Source organism: Asparagus officinalis, chromosome 8, assembly GCF_001876935.1.
Source record: "Asparagus officinalis chromosome 8, Aspof.V1, whole genome shotgun sequence".
NCBI lineage: Eukaryota > Viridiplantae > Streptophyta > Magnoliopsida > Asparagales > Asparagaceae > Asparagus > Asparagus officinalis.
This window is the reverse complement of record NC_033801.1, coordinates 33664035-33671018: the sequence shown is the minus strand read 5'-3', so window position 1 is coordinate 33671018 and position 6984 is coordinate 33664035. Positions and strand designations below refer to the sequence as shown.

General features: G+C 35.9%; 1 long non-coding RNA gene across 1 annotated transcript; it reads left to right on the top strand.

The window, feature by feature from the left end:
* LOC109851329 lies at nucleotides 336-799 on the top strand. The gene is made up of 3 exons (XR_002249768.1): nucleotides 336-394; nucleotides 492-701; nucleotides 775-799. It is a non-coding gene; the product is annotated as an uncharacterized LOC109851329 (long non-coding RNA).

The window sequence follows — 6984 nt, the reverse complement described above, 5'->3', positions numbered from 1 at the left end:
ATATGCGCCCCATCGCGCTGCAAAGGTACGAACAAGCAAAACGTAGATGCCTCGAACTGAAAGGTATGAATAAATTTTTATAGTTTATCGGTTATTATTTTAAATTTTTTTCGCAAATATATATTGATTCATTGTTTCATTCGATTCTTTGTTTCGCAGGTACCGAGAAACCTCCTCGACGCGGCCGCAATGCTACTAAGGAATCGAGCCTCATCCCTGATCTTAATCGGAGGGCTGTGATCCGATGGGAAAACGGAGTGCCTGTTGGGGCCTTTGCCAATGCTTTCAACAATTTCCTTGCCGTTTTAGCCAGGAGACACGATTTCTTCAACATATTTTGACGTGGAAATCGCAGCGGATTGATGCGCTGGTGGCTTGTTGGAGATATATATGTGTGAGTCATTTATTTTAATTTTCATCATTATTAGTTATTAGTTTATTATTATGTTTAATACACTGATTTGTATCTACTTTTTCTTTATATGTTGAAGCGATTTTTCTTTCTTGACGATAATATTTGTGCCTGGACGTACTGCTTCGGGCAAATCAATGTATCGTTCAAGAGATGGCGGTTTGAGGTAAAGAAAAAATATTTTGTCCAAATAACAGAAGATTGGGAGCGATACTGGCATCTTGACACGCGTGTGGATGGAGTAGATTTTTTTGCACTTTGCAGTTACTGGGACACGGCTGAAATTAAGGTATTATTGAAGTATATAATTTTAATTTATTGTTTGAATTTCTATATTGTTTCGAATTGACATTGTTTTGCAGGCTCAAGCTGAAATAGCAAGGAGGAATCGCAACGCGCCTCGCAATTACGAGCATCACGGGGGCTCCAGGACATTCAGCCAGCATTATCATCAATTAGAGCTTGAGGTATATAATATATTAGCTTTTACGTTGAGTATAATTTATGTGTTATTGGTTAATGATATATTTGAATAAAATAGGGAAGGGGAGATCTCAGACATTTTGCAGATCGTATTCTGACTTCCTGGAGCCCGAATTACGCCAATGAAGAGAAGAAAGCAAAGAATAAGGATCTGGCTGTAAGTAGCAGTTCATTTATATATTCAATTTCATATCAATGCATCATTATTAAGTCGACTTGCCCGGGTTGTTTTGATATATCGCAGGAAAAATTACATGCCAAGGTAGAGGAGCAATTGACTCAGTCTCAGGTCTGTTCTAACACTCCTGCCCGGCTAAGTAGAGAGGATGAGGACTCCATCATCGAGACGGTCATTGGACCTAGTAGGAAGAACAGATATCGGTGGAGAGGATCCGAGCAGAGGCCGCACGAGTCTAGTAGCACCTACGAGTCTGCAGCACCACAAGGAACACCAGGAAGCAGTTCATATCAAGACTCGATGGAGCAGCGATTAAAAGCGATTGAAGATCGCCTGTCGCAGCAAACAACATATCAGCAGGCTCTAGAGGAAGAACGGAGGCGTCGGGAGCAGATCGTATTGGAGTTCACACAATTCATGTCGACTCTACCTCAGGAGGCTCAGGAGGCATATAGGAGACATTTTCTGTCGTCACAGGTAATATATATACTTTGCTTTTTTTTTTAATTAGATGATATCGTACATACTGATACATACTAATACAAACTGTTACACACAAACCCTAACTCTAACCCTAACACAAACCTCAAAATTTATACTTGCGTGCGTAGTGTTGTTGATGGTGTATGCGTGCGTAGTGTTGGTGGTATTGGTTGGTGGGTTGGTTGGTTGGTTGGCTGTGGTGTTGTGTAATGGTGGTCGTTATGTGATTGGTTTGGGGGGGGGAGGAATGAGGATTGGGTGTTACACACAAACGATACACACTGATACAAACTGTTACACACAAACCCCTAACTCTAACCCTAACACAAAGCCCAAACATATATTGCTTGTATGTATCATTTTGCTTGTGCCTTAAACATATATTGCTTTATCAAATTTGTGATATGTATGCCACTATTAGGAAGTACTTAGTTATGTATCAGTGTATCCGCACCTTGGCCAATGGCCAAGTTTATTGTATATTGTAGTGTTTACTTGTTACTTTATAATTAGGTTCATCTTATGATATATAATGTGATAATCTTTTTGCTAGTCTTATGTTTTGGGCTTCGCGCCATGGAATTGCTTCCTATGTTATTCTAGTAGTTGATGTACTATCTTGTGTGAACATAGATTTAGTCTTCCAATATTTGATATGAGGGAACTTTCTAATCTATTCACCTTTATGCTTCTAATATTTCTATAATCAAATCATGACCCTGACATTAGTCACTTGCTAATTCATAAGCGTTTTAATTATTATCTGGTGTGCTAATTATAACTATTCTAACTGGTGTGCCAATTATAACTGTTAATAACGTTGAACCCATAAGTGTTCTGGTGTGCCAATTATAACTGTTAATTTGTGGTTTGTTCTATTGTTTGATTTGTCAGACCTCTGTTGCGTGGATAGTTCTGTCCAGAGCCTTACTTGTGTCGTACCCGTACCCAACACTGAAACTTCGATGGACACTACTTGGATATATGCTTACGCATGTTCTAAGTGTATTTGGTTATATAATACACTTTTTAAATCAATGCACCTGGCATATACTTCTTGGAACATATCCTCCAATGCACATACACTTTTTGAAACTCCGTAGAATATATCCTCCACAGCACATATACTTCGTGAAACTCCGTAGACGCCCTTATTAACGTTTGATTTATATTTGAACTCTTATTAACGGTTGCACACCCTTATTAACGTTTGATTTATATTTGCAGGCGGGGACTTCTTCACAAGGTGTAGCCGGGGGTAATGCAGGTCGTGTTGAGGATGAGGATGATGATGATGATCAGGAGGATTGATTCTGATATGTTAACTTTGAAAACAATTTCTTGTGTTGTATAAACAATATTTACTACTGATATGTCGGGAAACTTTTATTTGTTTTTATTGAAATAGATTTGTGATATATGCGTGAGATTGAATATTATATTGTTGATTGAACAGGTTTTTTAAATTTAGTATCGATATTGTACAGGATTTTTTCAATAATTTTCAAAATGTTTTTTTTAAATTTATGATTATTTAGCTACGGATTTTCCGTAGCTAAATAATTATTTAGCGACGGTATTTCCGTCGCCAAATAATTATTTAGCTACGGAAAACGTGCACAAAAAATATAAAATAATAAAAAAATGAATAATAAAAAAGTATTAAAATTAAAATAAACATTAGCGACGGTTTTGTAGTCGCTAAATATCCATATAGCAACGGAAAACATGCACGAAAAAAAACTGATTTAATTTTTTTTAAAAATATGCCGTCGCTAATCCTACTTTTAGCGACGGAATTACCGTCGCTAATACATTTATTAGCGACGGCCGTTCCGTCGCTAAAAGTTTTATATTATTTTATTAAAAAATAATACCGCCGACTTGGTCGTCGCTAATATTCCGTCGCTAAAATTTAGCGACGGAAATTCCGTCGCTAAAACCTCAATTAGGGACCCTGAATGTAGCGTCGATATTTTAGCGACGGAATTTGTTTTATTCCGTCGCTAAAACCTTTAGCGACGGAAAATGGACTTTTAGCGACGGAAAATTCCGTCGCTAAAAGTTGAAAATCCAGCAGTGTGTAGTGGATTTCTCCTCGAGAGTGGGGAGCGGGGACGTAGGCCAGAGGGCCGAACCTCGTTAACACATCGCGAGTCAAGGATAACAAACTCCTAACCCTATCTCTCTTACTTTAATTGCTTTACTGTTTTGTGGTTTGCTTGTGTTTGATTTTTATTGCATATTAGAGCCTCTTGACCCTAATCACCCCCCTCTAGGGTCTAACAACTGAGAGTTATTTTACTTTATTCAACTTCTATATATTCACTCATACAGTAGTGAATTTTGATAATATTTTAGATTTTAGATGGTGAATTTATAATACAATTTAGCTAATGTTTTGAGATGCAGGAAAATACTGTCATCTGCAGTTAACTCGACGGAGTTGAGTTTTCTCCCACCCGGGGTGAATGATGAGAATAAAAATTGACAACCTTCCATTTTAGCTTAGTTTGAATTTTTGAAATTTGAAATTTGAATTGTTGTTTAATTTGGTAGTTAACAATTGTGAGAGATTTGAGGGATTTTTCTTTTTTTGCTAGGATTTTAATTTTCAAAATTTAAAATTTTGAATTTTGATCAAATTTACTAGTGGAGTGATTTGAGGGAATTAAAATTTGTATATTTCTCTTTATAAACATGGTTGTAATGAGAAGAAAAAAAAGATGAAAAAATAGAAAATTGAAATAAAATTGTGTTAGCTTATTTGGTGTGAAACCATGGGTGTGAAACCCTAAGCCTATACTGTTTCTTCTCTCTCTTACCTCAGCCGTCAGTTCTTATCTATTCTCCTACATGTAAAATAACTCAATCTCCAAGCCCTAGCCGACGAGATCCCCCTCTCTCTCATTCATCTCTCCCATAGACCAAGCTCCATCGCTAGAATCAAAACCCCACCAATAAAAACCCTCATCCTTCCCCTCCACCTGCCGTTCCTCCTCCACCTCTGACCGCCTTCAGAGATCCCTGACCTCCACCACCCTACTTCAACCGCTGCTCGGGTCTCACCTCCTTAACCGCCGTCATCGTGTCTCCCTTCCCCAACAGTCATCGTCTGGCTCTCCTCTGCTCAGAGGCAACCCAACAAATTCCCCTTGCTCACCCCTATCAGCCCACTAACACTTCGCCGCCGTCCACAGCTACCCCGATGACCGGCGCCCTCTGCCACACCACCGACAACTCCAACCGTGTCATCATTTTCCCTCGTCGTCGAATAGGCTCGTCGCCCACTCGTAGCCTCACGTCGTCGAACAGATCTGCCGCCAGTTTGCCTCCTCCCACCATCGATCTTCATCATCGAGCAGCCCTCATCCTCCTCTCCTCAGATCGAAGCTGCTCCGTACAAAGGAGTCATATCTGGGTTACTTTGAATCAGATCCGACCTATTTCATTTGGGTTTGAGTCTGAAGATTTTGTTTTCTCTTGACTCGATATTTTCTGTTAATCTCAATTATTTAGCTAATTGCATGAGTATATCACCTCTAAACTATTATCTTATATTCACTGCTTAGAGTATAATTATGAGTTGAGAGAAATTGAACATGTGAGTGTTGCAATTTTGATGTTGATCTTAGAACTTGTGCAATGATAATTAATCCGGCAATGGAATTGTTTGAGATTGAAATTGTTCATAATTATCGTTGCAAGTTTTATTAAAATTCATTTGTCACATTAATCGTTTTAAGTTAATTTCCGGCTAAAAATCATGAATTTTGGTGAAACGGTGCCTTATTCAATTTAAATATCGCTGATTCCGATAGACCATTTACATTGTTTTGCATCACCGTGTCTCCCTCAAATACTCAGATTTATAAGCTATCCCTAGGCTTTACTACCAACATCACTCCACTTGGGATGACCCCGTCTCTCACCACATACTCCTCTCAGTGTACAAGTATATTACAAAGTGTAACTCATAAATTAACGCTCAACAATAAATGATTGTTCTCTAAACAAGTAGAGAACTCAATTAAGCTTAACTCAATGTTACAAACCCACAATCCCAAATTATACTATGTATGAAATACTATAAGGTCAATAGATTGTGTATGAACAATGAGTATAATCAAAACAAACTAAACTCAAAGTAAATCTGGCTTATGAAAATTATAATCAAAATAATAAATAGCTAGAATAAGTTTAGGAAAACTTCTCTATGATAACAAGAGAGAGAGAGAGAGAGATGAGTTGAATGCCCAAACATCAAAGAATGATCTCCTCAAGCTCTTGTAAAAAATCTTCACAAACAAACTCTTAAATAAACTTAAAAACCCTTAACAAACTTGTAAAACTCTTTTAAAACTTTTCTCGTGTATATATTTGGTCTGAGGTATGAGGGGTATATATAGGAAACCCCAAAGCCAAGAAGAAACCAAGAAAACCCACCAAAAAGATAAAAAACAGAAAGTTAGAAAAAATAGCCATTGGGCCGTCAGTCGACTGATATTGTTCATTAGTCGACTGATGAGCTGACTGTTAGAGTCAGCCCAAGACCTCATCGGTCGACTGATGATCTCGTCAGTCAACTGATGACCTCATCAGTCGGCTGATACCTTATCAGTTACAAAAAAAGACTTTTGCAATTTCAGGCAAGTTTATCAGTCGACTGATAAACTCCATCAGTCGACTGATAACATGTTATCAGCCTGATTAAAACAGTAAATCTGATTTTTAAAGTGCCTTTATAAATAACAAATAAATTCAAAAAATGTAAAACTTTAAAAAATGTTTATAAATATGATAATAAACATGTTGTAAAAAGAATTTTTGAATTATCACTTCCCATTTGTAAAATATCTTCATTTTGCAAAACTTGGTCAAAACATGAAAATATGAAACACTTGTTTTTGATATTTTTACTTAAACAATATTTTAACACCTTATAAAATGATTATATAGACTTAATAAAAGATGTATATAATGATTATTAAGTCTATAAATCAATAACACAATATTTTCATGAAAATGCATATTTTGCAAACATTCAAAACAATAAACATGATTTCATTTAACTAAATAAACTTCATATTGATGAAATGATATATAAGCATATAAACATGAAGCAAATGTATTTTCCAATTATATTCATTTGTTTTATATTTAAACTTGAAACTATAAAACCAAAACATGTAAATATATATAACTATATATATATATATATATATGAAAATGCATATTTTGCAAACATTCAAAACAATAAACATGATTTCATTTAACTAAATAAACTTCATATTGATGAAATGATATATAAGCATATAAACATGAAGCAAATGTATTTTCCAATTATATTCATTTGTTTTATATTTAAACTTGAAACTATAAAACCAAAACATGTAAATATATATAACTATATATATATATATATATA